Below are 27,911 nucleotides of genomic sequence, written 5' to 3'. Positions count from 1 at the left end.
AAATTTGACTCATTACAATACTGTGTTCTTGTAGCCACTACCCTGGTTAACGCACAAGTACATTCTGACTAAAGACCTACTCCCTTGCTCAGGATTCAGCTTCTAAACTTCGTAAGAGTCACAATGTTTGTTGAAAAATCTCTTGTCACACTCAAGGTTATAAATTTCAGTAGTAGAGGAAGTTGTCAAAAATGGCACCATAAGCTATTTGTAGGAAATTTAGTTGTGGCCAAGTGGCTTATTTTTTACCCTTTTCCAGGCCAGAAATATGAATTCATGTAATTGCTTGGAACATACATCAGTGAGAGAAAGGTCAAAAGTTCTCAAGTTTGATTTTTGTGTCCACCCCATAGGCTCTAACACTTAGAGGCTTTCAAAGGGACTGACTTTGATTTTCTTAATTTTCCTTCGAATAATGATTGTTTTAAGTGTTTGGTCAGTGTTTAAGGAAATTAATGAAAATAGTCTTACAGGTGATGTGCAAAGAGCACAAGGAACTAGAGAGAGAAATCAAGTGACTTTCAAACAAGCTTGCAGATAGAACTCAAAACCTGAGAAGGAAATTCACTAGCAAATAACATTCCTCCCAGATACAAGAGCTTTCTGGGACTATTTACAGTCTTTTGGCTTTATGCAGTCACCTACTTGTCTGTTCCTTTCATCTTTAACTGAAGCATTTTGCAACCATATTCCTGTTGATAACTAATAAAAAAGTGAAACTCCTTTAGTCTTTGTTGTCTTCTGACTCACCTGGTTTCAGTTATGAGCTATCTCCAGCACGGGCCCAGGTACATTATAGGCACCCATTAAGTATATACTGTGTAGCTAAACTCATCTTTCTGTAATACCAGTGAAATAATTTTCTTTAATATTCTATCTTGTGATACAATATACAAAATGTACATAACACAAAAATATTTAATCAAAAAATTACAGATCTTTCTCAACTTACAACTGGGTATGTACCAATAAACCCATACAAACTGAAAATATCCAAAGTAGAAAATGCATTTAATACATCTAACCACTGAACATCACAGTTTAGCCTAGCCCACCGTAAACATGCTCAGAACACTTATGTTAGCCTACGGTTGGACAAAACCATCTAACACAAAGCCTATTTTATAACAAAATGTCGAGTAGCTCATGTAATGTACTGAATACTGTACTGAAAGTGGGAGACAGAATGGTTGGGGACAGAAAGGTTGTCAGTGTATTGGTTGCTGACCCTCGTGATCACGTGGCCGACTGGGGGCTGCAGCTCACTGCCCTGCCCAGCATCGGGAGAGGATCGGACTGCACAGCAGTAGCCTGGGGAAGGAGTCACATTCAAAATTTAAGTATGGTTTCTACTGACTGCATATTGCTTTCATGCCACTGTAACGTCGCAAAATTGTTAAGTTGAAACTGCAAGTCAGGGACCATCCGTACTGAAAAACAGTGTGTCTTCCCTGCAGGTCAAGACGTAGAATGACATCTGCACCTTAGAAGGCCTCTGTCTGTCTCTTCCTAATCAGAGTCCCAGTGTACCCACTATGGGAGACCGCTATCCTGACTTTCACTGTATTGATGGTTTACCTCTTTGGGAGTTGTACTGCATAATTATTATATATGTCATTATATTATTTTCATCATACCGCTTAATAATGGCTTAATGTGACTTGTTTTTGAACATGTATCAATGGGACACGCAGAGTGCAGTCTGGTTTCTCTAGCTCGGTCTTCTGTACTTAAGGTTTATCCATGCTGTTGTTTGGATGGGTAGTTTATCCATTTTCTTGCTCGATAGTATGGTATGGATCTACATCGATTTACAACTTCTACTATTGAGTTGCTCTTGTTTGGAGTTTCTACTAACCAGGCTGTTGGGAACATTCTAGAGCCTGTTTCCTGGTGCATGTAAGCATGCATCACATGCACAGGGATGTGCCTGTCACATATAGGCAACCCCAAATAGAAATTTTAGGTCATAACCTATGCATATTTTCAACTTTACTGTCAGACATTATTCAAAAGTGATTTTGCAATGTATACCCCATCAACAGTGCATGAGAGTTGTCATTGCTCCATATCCTTGTTAATATCAGGCAAGGCTATATATTTTTGAAAATTTTGCCCTTTTGATATGTGTGTATTGTCAAATAATTTATTTTTGCCACTTTGATGGCCATGTAGCAGCATCTCATGATGGTTTCAACTTACATTTACCGAATAGCCACAGGGGTTGAGTTCCTTTCCATATGATATTGACTGTTTGAATTTCTTCTATTGGGATGTGCCTGTTCAGGTGGTTTTCCTGTTTTTCTCTTGCATTGTCTGCCTTTTTCTTATTCATTTGAAGAAGTCTTTATATATCAATACGAAGGTTGATCTTAATCACCTAGTTCACACTCACCATCTGCTAGAGGCACCAATGTGCATATTTTATCTGTATGCACTTTATGGCATAAATTTCCTTGGTGGTTCACAGTGGCCTTCCTGTGAAGCTGAAAAAGATGATGATAATTAAGCTAAAATCTATTTAATTTTAACATATCTTCTCTTTTAACTTTTTGCAGTTCTATTGTCAATATTTCCCTTCTCTTTTTCATTATTTAATTTAATAATTTTACTCAACAACCATTTTATCACTTGGAAATCTCTATCAATCAGTCCATCTTATCTTTCGCAAGTGCAAGGACAAATTAAAGTATATCTTTCAGTGGAAACATGTTTAACAATATGTGCAATATTAAATTAAAAGAGTATTCCTAAGTGATGAGCACATAGCAAGAATCTAATAACTATTCTAGTTATTAGACTCTAAGAATGGTGTTAATATTATGTTCTTGGATCCTGCTTTCTTAAAAGTGAATACCAGTATCTTGTTAAAGTTCTAAAAACCAGTATTTGATTAACCAGAATACTTTTTCATTGTATACCTGTGCTCTCATTCAAAATCTAGAAGAGAAAAATCCTTAAGTAGTCTTTTATATCTGACTTATAAAATTCCATTTTAATACACCTTCAACTGTCCTTTATATTTGCAAATGTTCTTTCTATTTTTCCTCCTTCTGAGCTATATCAAAAGAGGAAGCATTTATTTGAGAACAGTATCAGCCTTCTAGAGGGCTCAGTTTAACATGGAACCCCACCTCTTATGGTTACATAACAAACTACAAAAGTTTAATAAAACTATAAAGGGTCCATATCTTTCAAAAAGGGGGAAAAACTTTCCATGAGACACAGGTATAGAAGTTAAGAGCACAGGGTCCAATTGAATTACTTGGTTCAAATCTCAGTTTCTCTATCTGATAGGATAGGTCCTCATGCAAATTATTGCCCTCTGTGTTTTATTTCAAAAATAATTTTGGGCGCCTGAGGACAAAGAATATCCCAAGTTTTTCCCTGCGGGACCGGTGGGCGGGTGCCTGAGACCGGCACTTGAGGACAGAGGAAATCGCGCATTTTCCCCCCTTTTTTTTTTCTCTTTTCTGCGAGTGCTTTTTGGAAGCCTAAAAGGGACAGGGACCCCGGTGCTAGGGAGGCAGGGCGGCGGGACTGGTGAGCGGGTGCCTGGGACCAGTGCCTGAGGACAAAGAATATCGAGCGTTCCTTCCCTGAGGGACCGGTGGGTGGGTGCTTTTTGGAAGCCTTGAAAGGACAGGGACCCTGGTGCTAGGGAGACAGGGCAGCAGGACCAGTGAGCGGGTGCCTGGGACCAGCACCTGAGGACAAAAAAAAGAAAAAAAAATCGCTTCTTTTTCCCTTTTTTTTTTTTTTTCTTTTTCTTTCTTTCTGTTCCCTCTCTCATTGTTGCTGTTGTTGTTTTGGTTTGGAGAGTGCTTTTTGGAAGTCTTAAAGGGGCAGGACAGGTCACTTAGACCAGAGGCAGGGAATCTGGGGATCTCTGGGCACTCTAACCCCCTGGGCAGCAGGGAGCACAGAGACCCCTTACGGAGATAAATAGCCTCCTGGCCGCTCCCCCTCCAACGGGGCTCCACCATTTTGGAGGAACAGCCCCAGCCAGGCTAAGCCCACAGCAACAGCGGAGATAAACCCCAAAGCAACTGGGCAGGAAGCAGAAGCCCTGTCTGCGCACAGCTGCCCAGCACAAGCAACTAGAGGTCGCTGTTCTCCCAGGAGAAGAAGGCCACAAACCAACAAGAAGGGAAGTTCTTCCAGCCGTCACTAGTCCCAGCTCTGCAAACTATTCCTATCACTATGAAAAGACAAAATTACAGGCAAACCAAGATCACAGAGACACCAGAGAATGAGACAGACCTAACCAGTCTTCCTGACAAAGAATTCAAAATAAAAATCATAAACATGCTGACAGAGATGCAGAGAAAAATGCAAGAGCAATGGGATGAGATGCAGAGAAAAATGCAAGAGCAGTGGGATGAGATGCAGAGAAAAATGCAAGAGCAGTGGGATGAAGTCCGGAAGGAGATCACAGATGTCAGGAAAGAGATCACAGAAGTGAAACAATCCCTGGAAGGATTTATAAGCAGAATGGATAAGACGCAAGAGGCCATTGAAGGAATAGAAGCCAGAGAACAGGAACGTATAGAAGCTGACATAGAGAGAGATAAAAGGATATCCAGGAATGAAACAACACTAAGAGAAATATGTGACCAATACAAAAGGAATAACATTCGTATTATAGGGATACCAGAAGAGGAAGAAAGAGGAAAAGGGATAGAAAGTGTCTTTGAAGAAATAATTGCTGAAAACTTCCCCAAATTGGGGGAGGAAATAATCGAACAGACCATGGAATTACACAGAACCCCCATCAGAAAGGATCCAAGGAGGACAACACCAAGACACATAGTAATTAAAATGGCAAGGATCAAGGACAAGGAAAGAGTTTTAAAGGCAGCTAGAGAGAAAAAGGTCACCTATAAAGGAAAACCAATCAGGCTAACATCAGACTTCTCAACAGAAACCCTACAGGCCAGAAGAGAATGGCATGATATACTTAATGCAATGAAACAGAAGGGCCTTGAACCAAGGATACTGTATCCAGCACGACTATCATTTAAATATGATGGTGGGATTAAACAATTCCCAGACAAGCAAAAGCTGAGGGAATTTGCTTCCCACAAACCACCTCTACAGGGCATCCTACAGGGACTGCTCTAGATGGGAGCACCCCTAAAAAGAGCACAGAACAAAACACACAACATATGAAGAATGGAGGAGGAGGAATAAGAAGGGAGAGAAGAAAAGAATCTCCAGACAGTGTATATAACAGCTCAATAAGCGAGCTAAGTTAGGCAGTAAGATACTAAAGAAGCTAACCTTGAACCTTTGGTAACCACGAATCTAAAGCCTGCAATGGCAATAAGTACATATCTCTCAATAGTCACCCTAAATGTAAATGGACTTAATGCACCAATCAAAAGACATAGAGTAATAGAATGGATAAAAAAGCAAGACCCATCTATATGCTGCTTACAAGAAACTCACCTTAAACCCAAAGATAAGCACAGACTAAAAGTCAAGGGATGGAAAAACATATTTCAGGCAAACAAAAGTGAGAAGAAAGCAGGGGTTGCAGTACTAATATCAGACAAAATAGACTTCAAAACAAAGAAAGTAACAAGAGATAAAGAAGGCCACTACATAATGATAAAGGGCTCAGTCCAACAAGAGGATATAACCATTCTAAATATATATGCACCCAATACAGGAGCACCAACATATGTGAAGCAAATACTAACAGAACTAAAGAGGGAAATAGACTGCAATGCATTCATTGTAGGAGACTTCAACACACCACTCACCCCAAAGGATAGATCCACCGGGCAGAAAATAAGTAAAGACACACAGGCACTGAACAACACACTAGAAAGATGGACCTAATAGACATCTATAGAACTCTACATCCAAAAGCAACAGGATATACATTCTTCTCAAGTGCACATGGAACATTCTCCAGAATAGACCACATACTAGCTCACAAAAAGAGCCTCAGTAAATTCCAAAATATTGAAATTCTACCAACCAATTTTTCAGAACACAAAGGTATGAAAGTAGAAATAAGTTCTACAAAGAAAACAAAAAGGCTCACAAACACATGGAGGCTTAACAACATGCTACTAAATAATCAATGGATCAATGAACAAATCAAAATAGAGATCAAGGAATATATAGAAACAAATGACAACAACAACACTAAGCCCCAACTTCTGTGGGATGCAGCGAAAGCAGTCTTAAGAGGAAAGTATATAGCAATCCAGGCACACTTGAAGAAGGAAGAACAATCCCAAATGAATAGTCTAACATCACAATTATTAAAACTGGAAAAAGAAGAACAAAGGAGGCCTAAAGTCAGCAGAAGGAGGGATATAATAAAGATCAGAGAAGAAATAAACAAAATTGAGAAGAATAAAACAATAGCAAAAATCAACGAAACCAAGAGCTGGTTCTTTGAGAAAATAAACAAAATAGATAAGCCTCTAGCCCAACTTATTAAGAGAAAAAGAGAGTCAACACAAATCAACATAATCAGAAATGAGAATGGAAAAATCACGACAGACTCCACAGAAATACAAAGAATTATTAAAGACTACTATGAAAACCTATATGCCAACAAGCTGGAAAACCTAGAAGAAATGGACAACTTCCTAGAAAAATACAACCTCCCAAGACTGACCAAGGAAGAAACACAAAAGTTAAACAAACCAATTACAAGCAAAGAAATTGAAACAGTAATCAAAAAACTACCCAAGAACAAAACCCCGGGGCCGGACGGATTTACCTCGGAATTTTATCAGACACACAGAGAAGACATAATACCCATTCTCCTTAAAGTGTTCCACAAAATAGAAGAAGAGGGAATACTCCCAAACTCATTCTATGAGGCCAACATCACCCTAATACCAAAACCAGGCAAAGACCCCACCAAAAAAGAAAATTACAGACCAATATCCCTGATGAATGTAGATGCAAAAATACTCAATAAATATTAGCAAACAGAATTCAACAGTATATCAAAAGGATCATACACCATGACCAAGTGTGGTTCATCCCAGGGATGCAAGGATGGTACAACATTCGAAAATCCATCAACATCATCCACCACATCAACAAAAAGAAAGACAAAAACCACATGATCATCTCCATAGATGCTGAAAAAGCATTTGACAAAATTCAACATCCATTCATGATAAAAACTCTCAGCAAAATGGGAATAGAGGGCAAGTACCTCAACATAATAAAGGCCATATATGATAAACCCACAGCCAGCATTATACTGAACAGCGAGAAGCTGAAAGCATTTCCACTGAGATCGGGAACCAGACAGGGATGCCCACTCTCCCCACTGTTATTTAACATAGTACTGGAGGTCCTAGCCATGGCAATCAGACAAAACAAAGAAATACAAGGAATCCAGATTGGTAAAGAAGAAGTTAAACTGTCACTATTTGCAGATGATATGATACTGTACATAAAAAACCCTAAAGACTCCACTCCAAAACTACTAGAACCGATATCGGAATACAGCAAAGTTGCAGGATACAAAATTAACACACAGAAATCTGTAGCTTTCCTATACACTAACAACGAATCAATAGAAAGAGAAATCAGGAAAACAATTCCATTCACCATTGCATCAAAAAAAATAAAATACCTAGGAATAAACCTAACCAAAGAAGTGAAAGACTTATACTCTGAAAACTACAAGTCACTCTTAAGAGAAATTAAAGGGGACACTAACAAATGGAAACTCATCCCCTGCTCATGGCTAGGAAGAATTAATATCGTCAAAATGGCCATCCTGCCCAAAGCAATATACAGATTTGATGCAATCCCTCTCAAATTACCAGCAACATTCTTCAATGAATTGGAACAAATAATTCAAAAATTCATATGGAAACACCAAAGACCCCGAATAGCCAAAGCAATCCTGAAAAAGAAGAATAAAGTAGGGGGGATCTCACTCCCCAACTTCAAGCTCTACTACAAAGCCATAGTAATCAAGACAATTTGGTACTGGCACAAGAACAGAGCCACAGACCAGTGGAACAGATTAGAGACCCCAGAAATTAACCCAAACATATATGGTCAATTAATATTTGATAAAGGAGCCATGGACATACAATGGCAAAATGACAGTCTCTTCAACAGATGGTGCTGGCAAAACTGGACAGCTACATGTAGGAGAATGAAACTGGACCATTGTCTAACCCCATATACAAAGGTAAACTCAAAATGGATCAAAGACCTGAATGTAAGTCATGAAACCATTAAACTCTTGGAAAAAAACATAGGCAAAAACCTCTTAGACATAAACATGAGTGATCTCTTCTTGAACATATCTCCCCGGGCAAGGAAAACAACAGCAAAAATGAGCAAGTGGGACTACATTAAGCTGAAAAGCTTCTGTACAGCGAAAGACACCATCAATAGAACAAAAAGGAACCCTACAGTATGGGAGAATATATTTGAAAATGACAGATCCGATAAAGGCTTGACGTCCAGAATATATAAAGAGCTCACACGCCTCAACAAACAAAAAACAAATAACCCAATTAAAAAATGGGCAGAGGAACTGAACAGACAGTTCTCCAAAAAAGAAATACAGATGGCCAAGAGACACATGAAAAGATGCTCCACATCGCTAATTATCAGAGAAATGCAAATTAAAACTACAATGAGGTATCACCTCACACCAGTAAGGATAGCTGCCATCCAAAAGACAAACAACAACAAATGTTGGCGAGGCTGTGGAGAAAGGGGAACCCTCCTACACTGCTGGTGGGAATGTAAATTAGTTCAACCATTGTGGAAAGCAGTATGGAGGTGCATCAAAATGCTCAAAACAGACCTACCATTTGACCCAGGAATTCCACTCCTAGGAATTTACCCTAAGAACGCAGCAATCAAGTTTGAGAAAGACAGATGCACTCCTATGTTTATCGCAGCACTATTTACAATAGCCAAGAATTGGAAGCAACCTAAATGTCCATTGGTAGATGAATGGATAAAGAAGATGTGGTACATATACACAATGGAATACTACTCAGCCATAAGAAGTGGAAAAATCCAACCATTTGCAGCAACATGGATGGAGCTGGAGAGTATTATGCTCAGTGAAATAAGCCAAGCGGAGAAAGAGAAATACCAAATGATTTCACTCATCTGAGGAGTATAGGAACAAAGGAAAAACTGAAGGAACAAAACAGCAGCAGAATTACAGAACCCAAAAATGGACTAACAGGTACCAAAGGGAAAGGAACTGGGGAGGATGGGTGGGCAGGGAGGGATAAGAGGGGGGAAGAAGAAGGGGGGTATTAAGATTAGCATGCATGGGGGGAGGGAGAAAGGAGAGGGTGGGCTGCACAACACAGAGAGGACAAGTAGTGACTCTGCAACATTTTGCTAAGCTGATGGACAGTAACCGTAATGTGGTTGTTAGGGGGGACCTGATATAGGGGAGAGCATAGTAAACATAGTATTCTTCATGTAAGTGTAGATTAAAAATTTAAAAAAAAAAAAAAAAAGAAAGAAAGAAAGAAAAGGGGGATTACTCCTTAACAGGATAAAACTATTGGTAAATCAAAGATCAACGCATGCTTTAAATATCCTTAATGTTGATCACTTAAAGGGTGTCAGATGATCAGCTATGAAGGTACTCTTTTCTTATAATATTCCTTTCTCTTAATTTAAAAAAAAAAAAAAAAAGCAATTACTGTGTGCTGACCTCCAATGAGTTCTGCACAGTGGTATAGAGGGCATGTCAAAGTGTGGGCAAAGGGTCTGTTTGTTTCTATGCAGAAGATCAAGGCCTAGCTTGGATACCCAGAAAATGAACTAAGATACGATATGAGGAGGAGCTTCCGGCATCAGCACTCTCTGGAGGACTTGTGCAGGGGGATGATCATCAAAAAGCCTCCACAGGGATCCGGACGATGCTGCGGTTGTGGCTGCATCCAGCCCACCGTCTCCTGGACTTGCCATAGGAATGAGGAGGGAGATGTCTAGGCTGGCATGTGCATACAGTGAGACAACGAATTTGACCGGATCTGTACTGTTGGAACTCAACCAGGAGTTGGGAGGGGTGCAAGTTGTAGCACCCCAAAATCTCATGACTATAGACTATCTATGGTTAAAAGAACATATGGGATGTGAACAGATCCCAGAAATGGGCTGCTTTAATTTGTCTGATGGTTCAAGTACAGTTGGACAATATCCATCATATCATAGATAAATTTTCACAAATGCCTAGGGTGCCTAAATGGTTTTCTTGGCTTCACTGGAGATGGATGGTAATTATAGATTTGCTTTGTTTATGTCACCGTATTCCTATTATGTTAATATGTGTGTGCAAATTAGTAGTTCAAAACCTATACATACTTAAGGTACTCTACAAGAAGATATGTCAAAGAAATAATCAATCCTCCCACGTTTCCTTCATATGCTACATCTATAGCTTTTCTTCTTCCTTCCTAATTACAACCCTTAAATAGAATTCGTGCCTCATATCGAATTTACCGAGTATCATAATTCCTCCAGGTGGTAAAGATACCTCGAGACAAGTGCTGGGCATAGAAGCCACAAGGCATAAATCTGCAAAGAAGTAAAAAGCTAACCTTTGCAAACAATATGGCTTCTCTCTCACTTACCAACTTTACATTTCCCTGTATGGCCCCGGAAGATGACTGGTTAGCCAGAGACGGGTAAGATTCCTCAAGGGAGGAACAACCTAAGACAGGCACAGTCGCAGGGGGGCCATCAGGTGAGAATTTGGGGATCAGCAGAGGTGAGGCTCAGAACCTCACCCCCCCTGCTTTGAGAGAAATCTTCTGCATCCGTGGATGTCTTGCTGCCCTTGTCTAGCCTGGATTAATACTTAGTCCATAGGCACACACCTGATCATCTGATCATCTACATTTGCCTTCTTACAGCACTAAACTATGTTTTCTACCTTTATCTTGCATCTACCTACCACTTCAGCATTTTATTAAAAATAAAAATAATAATAATAATAGGAGAAATGTGGGATCAACATATAAATCAAGTACAAAAATCAAACGAATATTCATATTTGACCTGATTGTTTATAGGTCATATTGCATGATCAAAACCGAAAGTTTCTGTGATGAAAGCCCTTGTACTGTTCACCTTGTAAGAATTTATTCACTATGTAAGAATTCGTTCACCATGTAAGAACTTATTCGTTATGCTTCAGAAGATTGGAGACTGACGAGAATTAGGCTTGAGATGGATTAATGATTGTACATTGAGCGTTGACCCCCCTATACTGAATTTTATTGTTGTTAACAACCATTTGATCAATAAATATGAGAGATGCCCTCTCAAAAAAAAAAATAATAATAATAATTTTGAAATACGGTAGAGATATGTAAAATAATGTTAGAACACATATACTTATTTCTCAAAATAAACACTTGTTAAAATTTTTGCATTTTTAAAAAATATAAACAAAATAGGGGACATAAAAGTTGAAATCTCCTCTATTCCCATCCTAGGCCCGCCCTCTCCAGATGTAACCACTTAAATGGTTTGGATATATATTCTGTTGAAGAGTTTCTACTCCATAAAAATATGCTTTTTTTTGGAGGGGAGCTGTATTTAAAGCAATTGGATGAGGAAGAATTTGAGTTTGGCACTGGCAAGCTTTTGAACTTATGGATTCCACCACGTCACAAAGAAGTAAACAGCACAGCGACCACGTTTGGCTCGTTTATATAACACGGGAGTCAAAATGAAACCATGTCCTTTTCCTTCTTTGTTCACAGCTCCAAACACTTCCTAAGTGCTTATTTCCCACAGGGAACCCTTTGATGGCCTAAGTCTAGTTCTGGTATTTCTATTCCAGCATTTTCTAGCCATGAGAACTTGGGCAAGGAATGCTAATAATAATAGCAGTGACCTTACAGGTCTGATGTGGGAAGTAAAGGAATGCATGTCCAGTATTGGCCCAATACACACTCAGTAAAACCTAACCATTATTATTCTTATTTTTGCATATATATAAGTTCATGATATGAAGCTGCCTTTTTCTGTTTGTCAGTAATGGTCAGATAGCAGCATTTTCGTACAATGCAACCTAACCCACACCATGAAAACTCCTCTGATTTTGGGACCTGACAATTTACCCTCCAAGGCTTTCACTCAGTGAGCTGAAAGCAGGCACCTGCCTTCCTAATCCTCAGCTATGTTTAGAATTCTTTAAGCCTAAGAGCTTTGACCACCTTGGACTGTTTCTTCTGTGATTGTGAACAAGGCTCTTTATGTCAAGTTCCCTCTATGAGAAATGGGGCATTTGTGGCCCTCATCCAGGGGTGGACAAAGTATAGCCATGGGCCACATTGGCTGCCACCTGTTTCTGCAAATAAAGCTTTATTGGAACATAGCTATACTAATTTATTAATGCATTGTCTGTGGCTGCTTCTGCACTGTAGTAGCAGACCTGAAGAATTGCAGCAGACACCATTTGGTTCACAAAGCAGAAAATATTTACTCTCTGGCCTCTTACAGACAAAATTTGCTGATGCCTGGTCTAGATGAGAGATCTGCAAAATAGATCACATACTTCTCAGAGATGGACAGGATGTTCTATTGTAGTGCCGCGGAAAGAATAAAAATTTTTATTTGTGGTTATTTTTCTTTTGAAAAAAAAAAAGGAAATAAGATCTTCTAGTATGTCACATAAGGGCTCACGCTGGCACTCTCACTCCTTCTGTCCTGTCCCTGAGACATCTGGAGAAAGTATTGGCATCCCACAATGGGAGGAGTGGACAGTGGCGCCTCTACCTTCATTGTCTTGCAGTCAGTGTACGTGAAGTAACAGACTTTACAAATGCTCATGTGCTGTGTCTACAGGTTGTTTTGTCTAATGGCAACTAACTTAAACCCCCCAAATGGATAAGTGACTCTAAAAGACACTAGTAAACAATAATATTCAGATAATACGAAGAATGCAAACACCAGGGGGAGATGGGATCTTATCAGTCATGCTAGGAAAAGAAAACCAGTCAAATCTAATAAAAAAAAATCAACTAAGACAAATTCAAAATTATCATGATTACCCGAAATAAAGGTTCTCATGCAGTGCGATGAGGAATAAAACTCATTTTAAGTATCTGTTGTGTTTAAGATATATTGGTAAATGCAAATCTGAAGCATCCTGATTAGCAAACCTTTTATGATCTAATTTATTTCATCTGTATCATATTAGTTTGCAAGTTTGCTCTCTTTTATAATGTATGTACTGTATCAGAACTATAAGATACACATATAATTACAAAATAAATAATCAAGCATATAATAGTAGAACGGCACTCAAGTTTCCCTTCATTTCCCTGTCGAAGCAGTGTACAGTAAATCACACTGGGCACCATTAGTCCAGGCCTCTCTATGCTGGAGCTGCTTTTGTACTGCCTGCATGCTCCAGGGTTTCTGCGGGTGCCCCTCGAGACCTTTTCTTCTCATACCTTGGCTTGTGCCTACAATCTCCCTGTTCATCTCCTCACCCGGGGAAGTTTCCAGGCCCTGCTGGATGATTATTGGGTAACTTTTTTACTTTGCATGAATTTCCTCCAGGCTCTATCTTAAATAACTCCAGACTGAAAAAAAAAAAAAAAAGCTATAGCTGTTTGGGAAGCAGTGTGTTAGAGTGGGAAAATCATGCAAGTCCTAATATAGTGTTAACGTAAAACAGTTTCCCAAATAGCCCAGTACCCAGATGTGCCAACACATTTATGCTCCCAGCCTCTGGGGTGGAGGGCAGAGTGAGTCTAGGACAGCCAGAGACCACAGGCCTGTGGCCCCTGGCTGGACATAGCCTCTTCTATAAGCTTATCCTCATTTCCCTTATAAATATTATTTTTCTCCTTGTGTCGTGATAAAGAAAATTTGGGGGAAGCAATTAAAAACCATAGGTGAACTCCTGACTGCATAGAGTTTGCACCCTCATCATACCATATATAAAACAGTAGTTGAATAGTTATTATTTATAATTACATCATTCCCTTTGTGATAAGTGCTGAGAAGTCCTAAATGCTAAGAACACACACAACAGAGATCTAACCCATTCAGGAATCAGGCAAGGGAATTTTGTGGAAAATATGCTTGAACTGAGAGCCACATAGCAAAAAGTTCTCTATGTTGGGGTTGTGGGGTTGGGGAAGGAGCGAGAGCATTAAATACTCTGGTAAGTATTTTGATTTTTATCCTAAGAGCATTTAGAAGCCATTAAAATCTTTGAACATGACCAGATTTGGGTTTTAAAAGAATATCTTTAGTGAATTGATTGAAGGGGACAAATTATTTTTAAGGCAGACTGGACTGTTGTAGACACCCAGGACTAGGGTGGGGCAGTAGGGATGGAGCAAAGTACAAAATGTCACATGCATTCCCTGTCTGGACTTGGTAATGTACATGAAGAAGGACATACGGAGAGATCCCTGGGTCTCTGTCTGACTCTTCCAACCTGGGTGGGTGGGTGGGTGATGGTGCCATTCCCAGGAAGGGGAGTCCCTCAGGTGGGAGGAAGAACACGTCCAGTTTTCAACATGTTAGGTTTGAGATGCTTCTGCGACAACGAGATGAAGATGTGGAGTTGAGAATTAGGCCTTCAGGTCTTTAACCCATGGCCGGGCATGTACAATGGGTAAATCAGGGAATGAATGACACCAATAGGAAATAGGAAGAAAGGGGAGAAACAAAAGGGAGGGATTAGGCTTCAAGGTTGGGTAGAAGAGACAGGGGATTGGGAAGGAGCATCAGAGTCTAAGGAAGACAACCTGAAAAAGTGGTGTCACACCGGCAACATGAAGAGGACGCTTTTGGAAGGCAGTGGTCACCATGTTTATTGAGGCCAAGAGCTCAAGAAGGATGGGAGCAGAAACGTTTCCATGGGATTTAGTGGCATGGAAATCCTGATGACATAAGCAAGCATTGTTTGGTGAAGGCCATGCCAGGAAGTGAATAAATGCTGAAAGAAAATTCAGATACAAAGTTTAAAGGGGGCAGTCTCTGGGGGTGGAAGGTGGTGTAGAAATGGATTCAAAGGAGGTTTCCTTTCTGTTTTTCCAGATGAGAGAGACTTGATCATGATTAAAAGCTCGTAGAAAAGTCCTTGGCTCAAAACTCAGCTGTGTTCTAATGCTGACACCATCTTACTCACCTGGAGAACACTGAGCCCCCTGAATGGCTAGATTAACATCACCTCGTTCCTCTGTATGAAGGCAGGAAATGGGTTGAAATAGTTAAACAATAGCATATGCTTTCTAGCACAAATATTTTTTCTGTTTGTTTCGAATTCCAATTCTCCATTCATATATTACATGTGTGCCCTGTTCAGCAAGTACTGAGCACATACTATGTGCCAGACTCTGAGAGAAGCTGGGGATATACAAGTGACCAAGATCAACAAGCCCTGGCATAGATTCTCGTGGACAAGACAGACTGTAATTAGGTTAAAACAAATTATATATAAATATTAAAGAATATAAATAATATAAGAATATCATAGTATTATAAAAATAAGTAAATAATGTAACTTCAGGTAGGGTTAAGTGCTCTGAGGACAATAAAGTTGGGTAAAAGTATAGAGAGAGAAACGGAGATGACAGGGGTGGTCTAGGAAGGCCTTTCTGTGAATCAGTGTTGGTCAGAGACCTGAATCATAAGAAGGAAGGAGGCAACCATGGAAAGACCTGGGAGGACAACATTCCAGGGAGAAGGACCATAAAACCTAAGTATGAGGAAAGTGAGAGGAGGTAAGGATAAGACCTGGGTGGCGCCCCAACCCGTTGTGCCATGTAATGCGTGATAAGGGCTTTATTGTCCACATGACTGGAAGTTGCTGGAGGATTGTCAGCAGGAAAATGACATGATTTTACCCTCAGTTCGCCGTGAACCTTGCTCAGCTTTTCCCAGTAACATCTTTCCCACTCCAACTTTAATAAAAGATCAGCTTTGTTCCAAGGGTCCGCAAGTGTGTCGTAACAGATTCTCCATGGGAGTAGAAACCTTGCTTTGGCTATTCCGGTCTGCAAAGCAAGGTTATTCTTGGCGCAGCCTTGGAGAGACAAATTATGGGGTGAGATTGTTTCCTGATTTCTGCCTATTCCTAACACCCACTGAAGTAGCCAGTTAAAGGGTGACATGAGCTACAGGGACCACCCTAGTGGCGCTTTTCATCTGATTAAGCAGCAGAAGCACACCTGGCAGTGTCACCATGTCTGTCACCTTGGATGTGTGAACTAACTAGATGGGGGGACTCCTTTTACAATGTATACATGTGTCTTGCCAATGGGTTTCAGCCCCAGGCAAGTTCACTATGGATTCAGTGTGACCAAAGAAATGACAGTAGAATGTTCTTGGGGTGAAAGGGTTATACCCGACTTTATCCCCACGGTGGCAAGTCTATCACTAAAATCAATCACTAAAATCACGTTCACTCAGAGCGAGTCTGTATGCAGAAAGCCGGTCTCTGCCTCTGGGACTCTGGGCCTGCACAGCCATCCTCTGGGCCTCTGTCCTTGGTGCTGCCACCACTCCAGTCTCTGCTCTCCTGCAGCCTTGCAACCAAGCCACCGTGTCACCCAGAGCACTGGGTAGAGCTCTTTATATAGAGTCAATAGCAACGTATTGCCCACATGTGTGTAGTGAGCCAGCCAACCAGGGCCAGGTGAGAATCCTGGCCACAGGAACTTTCATTTTATCCACAACATGCATCAAGTAAGTTATCACGATGTACACTTTAAATATCTTACCATTTTCTTTGTCAATTATGCCTCAGCAAAGCTGGGAGATTAAAGAGATACCCATCACCTGTACACTCACTGACATATGAGGGACAGAGGGGGACCTCCAGGAAACGAGTTAAACGTGACATTGAATTGAACTTGAGAGAGAGAGAGAGAGAGAGAGAGAGAGAGAGAGAGAGAGAGAGAGAGAGAGTGTGTGTGTGTGTGTGTGTGTGTGTGTGTGTGTGTGTGTGTGTGTGTGTGTGTGTGTGTGTGTGTGTGTGTGTGTGTCTTAATTCCCATGAGGTCTAATCAACTCCACAAGAGATCCCTGAGAAGCCTAGGCCAGGTAGCAGGTGTTCCTTAAGCAGCTGGCCTCTCACAGGAAGACACATAAATCAGTGGAGTAGAAATTAGAATTGTGGGCTGCTGGCATTTGGAATATGTCAGAACATTTGCAACCATTCCCCCTTCCCAACCTGGTTTTGTTTTATTCATTTTGCATAGAAGTCTGCCTCTCACTTTGGATTCAAATCTATTGATGGGAAAGGATGCCTGAGAGCTGGCTTCTGGCATAATTGTGCAGCTTTTACAAGACAAACCTCACAGTCATTGTAGTAGAATTTCTACAAGAAAATTACTGGGCCCAGAAATTACGGAATCTCAACAGAAGGCAGAGGGCGCACGTGACCTCTATAAATTCAGCCTGAGAATGCAGATGGTATTTCTAAGCTCACTGTTTCAGATTCTCTACACAAAGCAAAAGGGGTTTCTTCCAGAGCCAGACTCTGGAATGGATGTGTGCTTAACGATGAAACTATTCAGTTAAGTGATGAACAGTGAATGCAGTGGGTGAGGGAAATGCTGGAGGGGCAAGGCGACCTTCTATAGACTCTGCAGGACCTCTTTGTGCATCCTGAAAGATGATGGCTGGCTGTTAACACATTGTTTCTTGAGATATTTCAGTGTTCAACTCTGAGACTTCTTCAGGATTACCAGCCTGATCAGTTCATTTCCAAGAATTGCTTCTCTCCTTTCCTGGATGAGAAAAAGCACACTTCCTCAGTTCTAATAGTCCTGGAAAAATGAGCTTTTAAAATGCATTGCCGGGCTGGCAAGGAAGAAAGAAATCTGCAAAGGCCAAGGGGAAGGGAGAGTGGGAATTCCAAGAACTGAGGAGGGCCTAACCTGGCTTTCATCCTGAGCATGTCTGATGACCCTCAAGTTCTGTTCTAGAGGCTGCATGCGGCCCAGGGAGCAAAAAATAAAGCCTAGGGAATGCAAAGGTGGAGACCTAAATAGAAGAAAGCTCCGTAAAGCTAGGGCCCTGAAGACCTTTACCCTTAGGCTTAGGGTGAACAAGAAATCAGTCCATAATGCAGAGAAGACAGCTGAAAAACTTCCCGGCCTCCACCTTTTCCTTGGATGGAAGGAGCCTGGGAACTAGGCAGGCTGATACTGTGGAATACTATACCGCAGAGAAAGTGAATACACTATAGCTACATGCACCAACTGGGTAAATCTCAAACACATAGCACCAGTCAAAAAGCAGCAAGTCACAGAAGAACACATGTATGATTCCATTCATGTAGAGTTCTGTGGCACCAGTCATATTGGATTCAAGACCCACTGTACTCCAGTATGGCCTCATCTGAGCTGATTACATCTGCAACAACCCTATTTCCAAATGAGGTCACATTTGAGGTACTGGGAGTTAGGCCTTCAATATATCTTTGGGGGCTATTATGCAACTCATATTATCATAGGACGGTCCCCCACCACAAAAAATGATCTCATACAAACTGACAATAATGCTCCTGTTGAGAAATCCTGGGGTAAGGCAATAAAGCAAGCAAGAGACTTACATCTAACTTATAAATTACATACACCTTTTTCCCGTATAATTAAATTTTTTCAAGATAATAAATGTAATAAATTATGTGGATACAAATAAGTTATAAGTGTAAGGAATTAAGCACAGAAGAAATTGAGCCTGTTCTAATGTATGCATTCATTCATTCAAGGTTCACAGGAGGTTATGTTTGAATGTGTTCCTTTGGGTCTCAACCAGGAGCAGTGGTTAAAAAATAGACCACGTAGAGTGCTGGGTGTGAGCATTCTGAAAGCTCCTTCTTAAACCATCCACATGAGTTGAGGGTTTCCCAGTGGTTGGGGTTCCCAGATTCTGCTTCAGCTGCATTGCATTCCTGGGAGAGAGGAGAAACTATAGACACGTCATACCTTTCACTGGTGGTTGGCTCTCCCCTCCCAGACCCTGAAACTGCACAGTACAGTGCATAAGAGTGGGAGATCTGGAGGTGGACTGCCTGGGTTTGCTTCCTGACTCTGCCGCTTGCAGAGTGGCCAGGTTAATCTCTCTGGGCCTCTATTTTTGCCATTGCAAAATGAGAGTCTGCAGGGAAGCCCCCCTCCCCCACTTTCCCTACTGTTCTATAAGGACAGCTGTCCACTGCTTCACCCCAGATGTGTCTGGCCTTGTTCATAACCTTGAAAAGACAGCGTGTTGTACCCATGAGTAAGGAGCTAGATAAGGCCCTTCCAAAGGGTGGACACTGGGCTGTGAAGGCCACATGCGTATGTGTGTTTAATACTTATGTAACCATGAGTCAGCACTATAGCAGTATAAAAAGAACAGCTTTATGCAGCATAAAGTGGCTTTTATTGAGCACCCTCCATGACGACTTCCACCTCCTTCTTTGCTCTTTGCGTTGCCCCAAGACCTCAGCGGCAACCCCTGGACCCTGACAGAGTCTTAATGGTACTTAACAGCAGAGTCATTCTGAAGAATAAATGAGGTAATGTGCATGCAGTGTTGTAACAGTGGTGGCATGTGGTAAACACTCAGGGGTGTTAGTTACCAGCACCACCATCATCATCATCACTGTTATTATCCCCCCCTTGCCTCCTTCTTTGGTGAGGTTACTTGGACAGTGTGTGTGGCTGTTTTTTTATGGTTCTTACTCTTAAAACCAAGACAGGAAGTAGACCCAGGCAACATGCTTCTCTTTGCTCCTTCCTTGGCTCCCCGTATCTCTTCTCTTAGTAGTGGGACTCTCCCAAGGCCTACTGCAACAGTCTAGCAGGAGACAGGCGTAGAGAGAGGTATCCAGGGAGAGGAAGAGAATCTCTTCAGCTCCTCCACCAAATACGTTGCTCTCCAGGATGGGATGGAGGCCACACTGTGTCCCCAGTGACTCATGGCTCTCTCTACAACCTCCCAAGTTCTGCTTCTCCGTGGAGGATGGAGTTGTGATGGTTACAAAGTATATTACTTAAACTATGGTTAGCTGCTGTAACAGATCACACAAGGCCAAATGGCTCAAACATAAAAGGAGTATATTTTTCCATATAGTCAGGTCCAAGAGAGGTGTTCCTAATTGGAAGGAAGCCCCCCTTCCATCTTGTGACTCTGCCATCTGGAACATATGGTGTCCAAGTTCCTGAGCTCATTGCGACAGGTTGGCAGAAAGGAAAGCATTCGGTCAACCACACAGAGAGATATTTTTGTGTGCTCGACCTGCATATGACAAACATCATCGCTTACATTCTGTTGGCTGAACTCCAGTCACATGGGCACACCTAATGCCAAAACAGTCTGAGAAAGGGACACTGGTTAGGAAGAAGATGATGGATTTGGTGAACACTAGCTTGGGAAGGAAGAGAAAGGATGTCATTGAATAACAGTCCCAATGCAAATCACACATTGCACAGAATTTTGGTCATGGAGGGAGAGGGGAATGCCTGGTTACTTGAAAAAATTATTTGTAAGGCCCAGCCTGATGCACATTATATAGAAGAGTATCCTGTCCTCTGAAAAGTGTCCTTTCACTGAGGAATGCTAAACATAGGATTGCTGATGGTTCATCTACTCCAGCAGTCTACCCGGGAGGGCACAGTTTACTATTGTGGGAAATCCCGGAGCATTTCATTAGGGCTTGAGCTGTTTCAGCTGCCTCCTCACCAGAGACAAGGTATTACCACTCTCAACTGGCGAAGCAGCATTCTCCTGACGTCACCTGATGCTTGCTAGGGCTCCAGCTTAGCAGGAGGGGCTCAGCAGCAGGAGGTCTTTGCATTCAATGCAGCACAACTTTGCCAGTAGGTTTGCTGCTTTTCTTAAACTTGCAGCATCAGCACCATCCGGAAGCTTGTTAGAAATGCAGAATCTCAGGCCCTACCCCGACCTACTGAGCCAGAATCTGCATTTTTGGCATGATCTCCAGGAAATTCCTACACAATTTAAAATTTCAGAAGTGCTGTTATAGAACACCGACTCAAACTTGGACGCACATTGATTATCACCTGGGAAGCTTCAACCATCCTAATGCTTGGGTCCCCCTGCAGAGATTCCGTTGTCATTGGTCTGGGCTGTGGCCTGGGCCCTGGGATTTAGAAAAGCTCCCCAGGTGATGCCATTTTGCAGTTATGATCTAGAACCATCACTTTCAAATGGCCCACTCTTTCTCACCAGGGTCCTCCTGGGTCAGTGTAAGCACAGGTTGAAAAGATGGTCCCAGCAGTGTTTGATATCTAATCCCACAGCTCAGATCCATTCACCTTAAACTGGGAAAGGCTGGGGGTCTTGTGTGGGCCGTGGACAGCAAAGCAGCAGCTGACCACGATGTCACAGCTGGGTGCTATGTCCTGGCAAAAAGCTTCCCTGGTAAACAAGGCCTGTATTTTTTCCCCTAAAGGCCACTACAGGTTGCCCACCCAACCCCACCTCCTTCTCCCTGGTTGGCACGGGCTTGAATAGAGAAAAGGAGATCCAAGCGAATTTTTTCTGTTCCCCTGTGTCATTTTCTCAGAACATGTAATTGACATAATGCTCCGATTTGGAGATGCCCCTTAATTCAGTTTTGAAACCTATACAGAAATAGATTACTTGCATTTTTTCCCTTCTCATAAAAGATCCTAATGATGCTGGAAGACATCCCTTCGTTCAATTTCAAGCTCCCCCCCAGTCCCATTATATGCCAATAACCAATGAAAGAGTAAACCTGGGTTGTTCATGTCTGCTTGGTAAATATGAAAAAAGTACATGAAGGTTGCCCTCAATGCTTAACACTCAGTTAGCATTTGTTTCTAGGTTGTCTTGCCCCATGTTCATTTTATTTACTGTAAGCCAGCAATACCTAAAGCAGTGGTTCACCTGTGGACTCTGAGCTGGCGTCATTATCCCCTGAGAACTTGCTAGAAATGTAAATTCTGCCTCCCAGCCTAGGAGTTTTAGTAAGCACTCCAGGTAATTCTAATGAACACTAACATTTGAGATATGCTAGCCTAGAGGTTAAGAGCTTAACTCTGGAAGCAAACAAACCAGGTTCTGCTGCCTTCTGTCTGGGAGACTTTGGGTAAGTTTTTTAACCTTTGTGAGTCTGTTTCTTCATCTGTAAAGTAGTAGTAACAATAACTGTATCTAGTCTGTAGACTTGCTGTGAGTTTTACATGTGATAAATCAAGGAAAATAATTTGCAGACATAAAGCCAATGTCCTATGAAGCCAAATCATCATCACTTGCTATTTCTCATGTATGTACTTAGGTATTATGAATCACTAGTTTTCCATGGAGCACGTTCCACATGCTAGTGGGATTGTCTTAAGTAATGCATGTGCAAAGTCGGACAGAGCCCCACACTCACCCCCAAGGGGTCATGATCCAAAGAAAGAGTCCAGCAGGGAGAGCAGAGCTCCTACTAGGAGTAAATAAGAGCATGGATGGCTCTCTCTTCAGGGAGGGGAATCAAGGGTCTGGCTATGTGGTATACATGGTGGTGGAGAACATGAAGGGGAGCAGAATATGCCACCCAAAAATATGACTCCTGGGTATAGGATTATTTAGGGCTAATTTTTAGGAAACAGAGGAGAAGCTCTGAATGCAGAATAGAAGTCCCCCTTTCATAGGAGACATTTACATTAAAAGGGAAATCTCCACTTGTAAGGGTGTCTCTACTGGGAAGAGAAGGTTGACTAACTCTAGAAACTCTTATCTTGGGGGAAGCTGCATTACAGTCATACCTTGGGTCCTGTGCTTTGCCTGGTGACCTCCCATAACTGGCTCCTCTGTCCCCCCAAATCTTTTCTTTAGCTGGTGAGGGTGTTTAAGGTGGTAGCTTGCACCATTTCAGGGAGCTTCTGAGTTTTTCTGGGTTTCTCCCACATTTCCAGGAGGTATACATATTATTAAATTTTGTTTTTCTCCTGTTAATCTGCCTTTTGCTACAGGGGAGTCTCAGTCAGGAACCGAGGAGGGTAGAGGGAAAATTATTTTTTCTCCCCACCAAACACAACTCTTAAGTCTGGAAGCAGCAAATTCAATCCCAGGTCAATCTCACCGGAATGTGAGGCCCAAGGGCACTTATCTCTAGGCATCAAGTCTCCAAAATGAGGGGGTAGTCCAAGATCATTTATGACAGTCCTGCTACAGAGACCTAAGTTCTAACACTCACAACAAAGGGAACCAGCAGATGTTGTAACTGTTATGGGTTGAATTTGTTCTCTCGGTCCTTGTCTCCGCCGCAACCAAGAATTGGAAGGCAGAGACATGATAGATAGCAAAGCAGAGGGCAAGTTTTATTTGAATCTACTCCAAGGGAGGAGCCGGCCAGAGTCAAGGTAGATGAAGGCCTAGCTCTGTTGGGTGGAAGGCTTATACATTGCATTCTGGCTAGGAGGCACCTCTTTGACAAGGTGGGGTTATTTGATTTCCAGGTCTTTCTATGTAGCTGTCCCTCTCAGCGAGCCTGTCCTTTCCCCAGAGGTGGGATCTGGGCAGTTCGTAGTTCCGTTCCACTGGGTCTGGCTGGGGAGGAAGTTACCTCCCTGCAAAGCCTTTGTTGTCTCCACAGGCGCCCCTACCTGGGCAGGGTTTGGACAGCAATGTCTTCGAAACCTTATCTGGATGGCTTCTTTGAGTCTTATCTTCCCCTTTCCCAGCTGCTCATGTCTATCTGTCACTCCAGGGTGGAAAATCCCAGGGCAAAATACCTTTGAAACCAAAATCAGTCAAAGGGAGAAATAAAGTGGGAGAAACCCATTTATTTCTTACAAGCAGTCCCCTTCTGCTCTCCCGCGTGTCTCGCCACCAGGCTGCAGAAAAAGAGGCCCCACCCAGCCTCTCTTGGTCCAAATAAGCCCTCACTGGTACTTGTAAAAATTACTTATTGATATAGAGATGGGTTACTTCTCCCCACCCCTTGGAAATACTAACTGATATGCAGATGCACTAAGGCCAGGCGAGAGATTCTGGAAATACTGCAATTTTACCCACACTATCTTTCTACCGAACATTCCTAACATAACCAGTTAAAAGACCAAAGAACAGACCCATTTACATATGAAGAATAGTAAGATGAACATTCGAATGGGGACTATTGTATGATAAAGAATTTAGCTAGTCTTTGTCCCTGTAGTTCCTGGGAGGGAGCTTTAAAACCCTTGGAATTTCCTGATCGAAGTATCTTTGTTACTCGAGGTGGGTCCTTGGACTATGCCTGGGTCTGTGCTAAAGAGATGACTCAGGACAGGGGCCAATAGTGATTAGTGGGTTGGGACTTGGAACCAGGTGAAATGGGTCTGACCTCCAGGGAGGACAGGGTTTGGATACTGAGTTCATTCCTGTAACCAGTAATCGAACCAGCCAAGCCTATGAAATAAGGCCCCAGTAAAAACTCTGAACACCAAGCTTGATGGTGTAGGGGCAGAAGTTTCCCTTCTTCCTTTCTAGATTGTTTTTGGACTGATCTCATAATCAACTTGACATAAGATTAACATGATAAAAACAGATTTTGTATGTATGATTCAAAGGGCAACCAGGTAATTGAGGCTCACGTGATGTCCTGAGCTAAGTAGGGGTCTGGGGCTACAGAGGAAAGGAAGGTCCTTCACAGGAAGGAGAGGAGATGTTTGGAAAACAAATGCTGTCCTGTTATGCAGATATGTTTCTTAGGTAAAAAGGGGTGTCTGGTGATAGCTCTCTTCCTGGTATAAGCCACTTTTCCAAAATAAATTTAGGCAGTTAAAGGGAAGAAAAGGAGCTTCTCCTGAATCTACTGGGCTTTGATTGCTTTTAGTGCAAAGTAATGCTCGTACCAAAGTGACATATTTTGGGGTGGCAAAATCTCACCTTTGGTGAAGACATGTGCTGAGAGGATGACATGCCCTGGTTCCGTGGGGGAGAGGACACAGTAGCTCTGTGTTTGAGAACCTCCTAGATTTCCCCCTATGTGTCTCTTCATTCAACTGGGTCTCATTTGTATTGTTGGAGGGGAAGAAATTTCTCTCCCCGTCCTGGTTCTCCCAGTTGTTCTAAGAATCAAATGGACAAGAGTCAGCTTAACAGGAAAAAAAAAAAAGTTTAATGATGTGCATATGGAGAAGCCATAAACATGAGTTCCAAAGACAGGGAGAAGGAGGTCTATGTGTCATCCTGAGCCAAGGAGAAGGGTGTAGGGGCCTGAGACTTGAAAAGGTACACAATTCACAGGAATATGAAAGAGTAAATGTTCAGTACACAAATGTTTGCTCAGCCACAGAAGCAATGAGGCAAAGACAGAAATCGTAACAAGTAGGCTTTGTTGCATCCCTCCTGTCTACTGGCCCTAGCTCATATCAAAATAAATATAGCTCTCGGTGGTGATGGCGCTCCTCCTGGGGCAGGTCCTCCAGCTGAGTCCTTCCATGCAGTTGGGGGAGGAGGGGAGGTCAACTATCTTCCTGAGTCTTTTGGGCCTTGATGGTTTTCAGCTCAAAATGATCTGCATGTCACAGTGGCACATCCTGGGGTGGCCTGCCCTGGGCCCATATGGTATCCTTGGTAATAAAACTATAATCATAAATTGTGGATAAAATTGTAATATTTCCAGAATACCTCACCTGGCTTTAATCCTCAGGGGTGGAGAGAAGTATGGCTTTAGTACATTTGCATATCAATAGGCACTCCTCAGGCGTGGAGAGCAGTTCATCTCCATATCAATGGATAAATTACCTGGGCAACCAAGGGCTTATCTGAACCTGAGAGGTGGGGAGGAGGGCCAGTTTTGCTTCTGCCAGGGCAGGAAAGAAACATGGCCCAGACTACAGTTTGTAAGCAATAAACAGGTTTTAAACTATTTCTCCCTTTGACTGATTTCGGTTTTAGAGATATTTTGCCCTGGGATTTCCTCTCCCTGGGCTTACATAAGTATAGAGGCTTCCTGAGCTCTGTGAGTCACCCCAGTGAATTCTGAAACCTGAGTGAGTGGGAGGAATCCTTGAATTTGTCACCAGTTGGTCAGAAGTGCAGGTGGCCAGGGGCCCACCCAACTTGTGGCTGGCCCCCAAAGTGAAGGCCGTCTTGTTGGGGACTGTGCCCTTGGTCTGCTAACTCCAGGTGGGTAGCATCAGAATGGTACTGCACAAGGTCCAGACGAAACCACCTTCTTCCTCAGTGGTGGAGGGAAGTGGATGGAGCCTCCACGGGACAGAGTTCACCTGTCTGTAGGTGAGGGAGGGCAGGGACATGGAACAAGCATCATGGTTAACTTTTCCTGCCTTTGATGAAAAATGCTGAGATATAAACAGTATAGTAAGAACAGGAGGGCCCCCATCTGAAGGCTAAGATTCCATTTTAAAAAGCAGAGAGTTGAGAAGTAAGATTCCTAACATGTTCTCTGGCAATCAGACAACAGCCTCCCTTAAGGCAGGGCGGGCAGTCTTAACTGATAAGTCCCCACTGCTTGAGGGTAGCCACTATATTGGAGAAGAACAGGATAAATAAATCCCTTATATTGGGTTTATTTAGCAGAATTAGATGGAAGACTAATAATACAGGAAAAGAGACATGGTGTCTCTCGCCAGAGATAAGCACCTTGAGACCACAAGTCAAGGCTTCACCCAACAACTCCATTTCTGCCCTTTTTCCCATTCATGAAAGCCGTAAAAGACAGAATCCCCAAACTCTCCGTGTGCCTCCTTTCTGAAGATATCCGCACTTTCCTTTCTTTAAGTGTGTACTTTCAAATAAAGCTTTCTCACTGCTCCAATTATTGTAGTTTGTCCCTTTGCTATTTCATTTTATTTCCAAGTCTTCACTCTGTCTCCACTTTTCTCCTAATAAGTAGGAAGGAGCTGCTAAGAGCTCAGATTTGGGCCTGCGTGTTTCCATCGTCTGGGTGACCTGGACGGAACTGCCTCTGTGCCAGCTGCTCTTAGTGGCCTGCCTGAAAATCTGTTTTCTTTGGGAAGTTCTCAGGACATGATCTCACCCCATCCTGCACTCCATGGATCCCCCAAATCCTGCAGTAGTAGGGGCTAGTCCCCATGCTGTGCAGATCCAAGTGGACACAGGATGCCAGGGGACCCTGGCTTCAGGACTTGGCAAGGGAATCTGCCCTAGGCCGAGAACTTTCCCTCTTTCCCTCTGCCCTTATCTGTTCTCTGCTGCCTGCAAGGCAGCTGCCATTCCCTGCGGCTTTTGCTTTAATGAATTCCTTCCTTCCGTACACTCTTCTGACCTGCTCTAGAAGTCTTTCTCATTCAGAGTCAAGAACCCTCCCCTGTTCAGGATGAGGTTTCTCCTCGAGCTTCACCTAGTGAGCAGGCAGAGACCTGCCCAGACGCAGCTGCCCGGCAACATAGGCGGGAGTTGTTTTGCTGTCGGTTGTTTATGCATACAGGTTGGAAAATAGCCTTCACAGACTTAGAAGGAGAGAATGTGGAAGGGTGAGTTCTAGACAGTGGTCGTTTCCCATTGAAGCACTGATTTTTGTCGTGATGTCCTGAATCCATTCTCCCGCGTCTGGGAGAACCTACCTAAAACCAGCGCAGGCTGACCCACGAACAGCACTCAAGTCCCAAATTTAAATCTGCAGGGAAGACCACCTCCCTGGCAGCACTCCCAACACCGCAAACCTCCTGGTGAGGAAATTCTATCAGATGCGTGACTCAGCCCGACGCCACGTATTCTGTAGGCATTAATAATCACGAGATGAGTCAACAGCCCCAACCCTCCTGCTCAGCCCCTCAAGGGGGGGTCTGTCCTCTGTATAAAAGACGAGCATCTCATCCACAGAATAACATGCCCTCATCTTCCTGGCCCCCCACCTCTGCTTCCTGCAGTTGGGGTCTGGTGTTTCCCCTTTTGCTCCCAACAGTTTTTCTACATGATTTTTCCTGTTTTGCAGTCAGCTGCTGTTTTGTATG

Source organism: Manis javanica, chromosome X (genome assembly GCF_040802235.1).
Source record: "Manis javanica isolate MJ-LG chromosome X, MJ_LKY, whole genome shotgun sequence".
Taxonomy (NCBI): domain Eukaryota; kingdom Metazoa; phylum Chordata; class Mammalia; order Pholidota; family Manidae; genus Manis; species Manis javanica.
Note: the sequence above shows the minus strand (reverse complement) of the source record.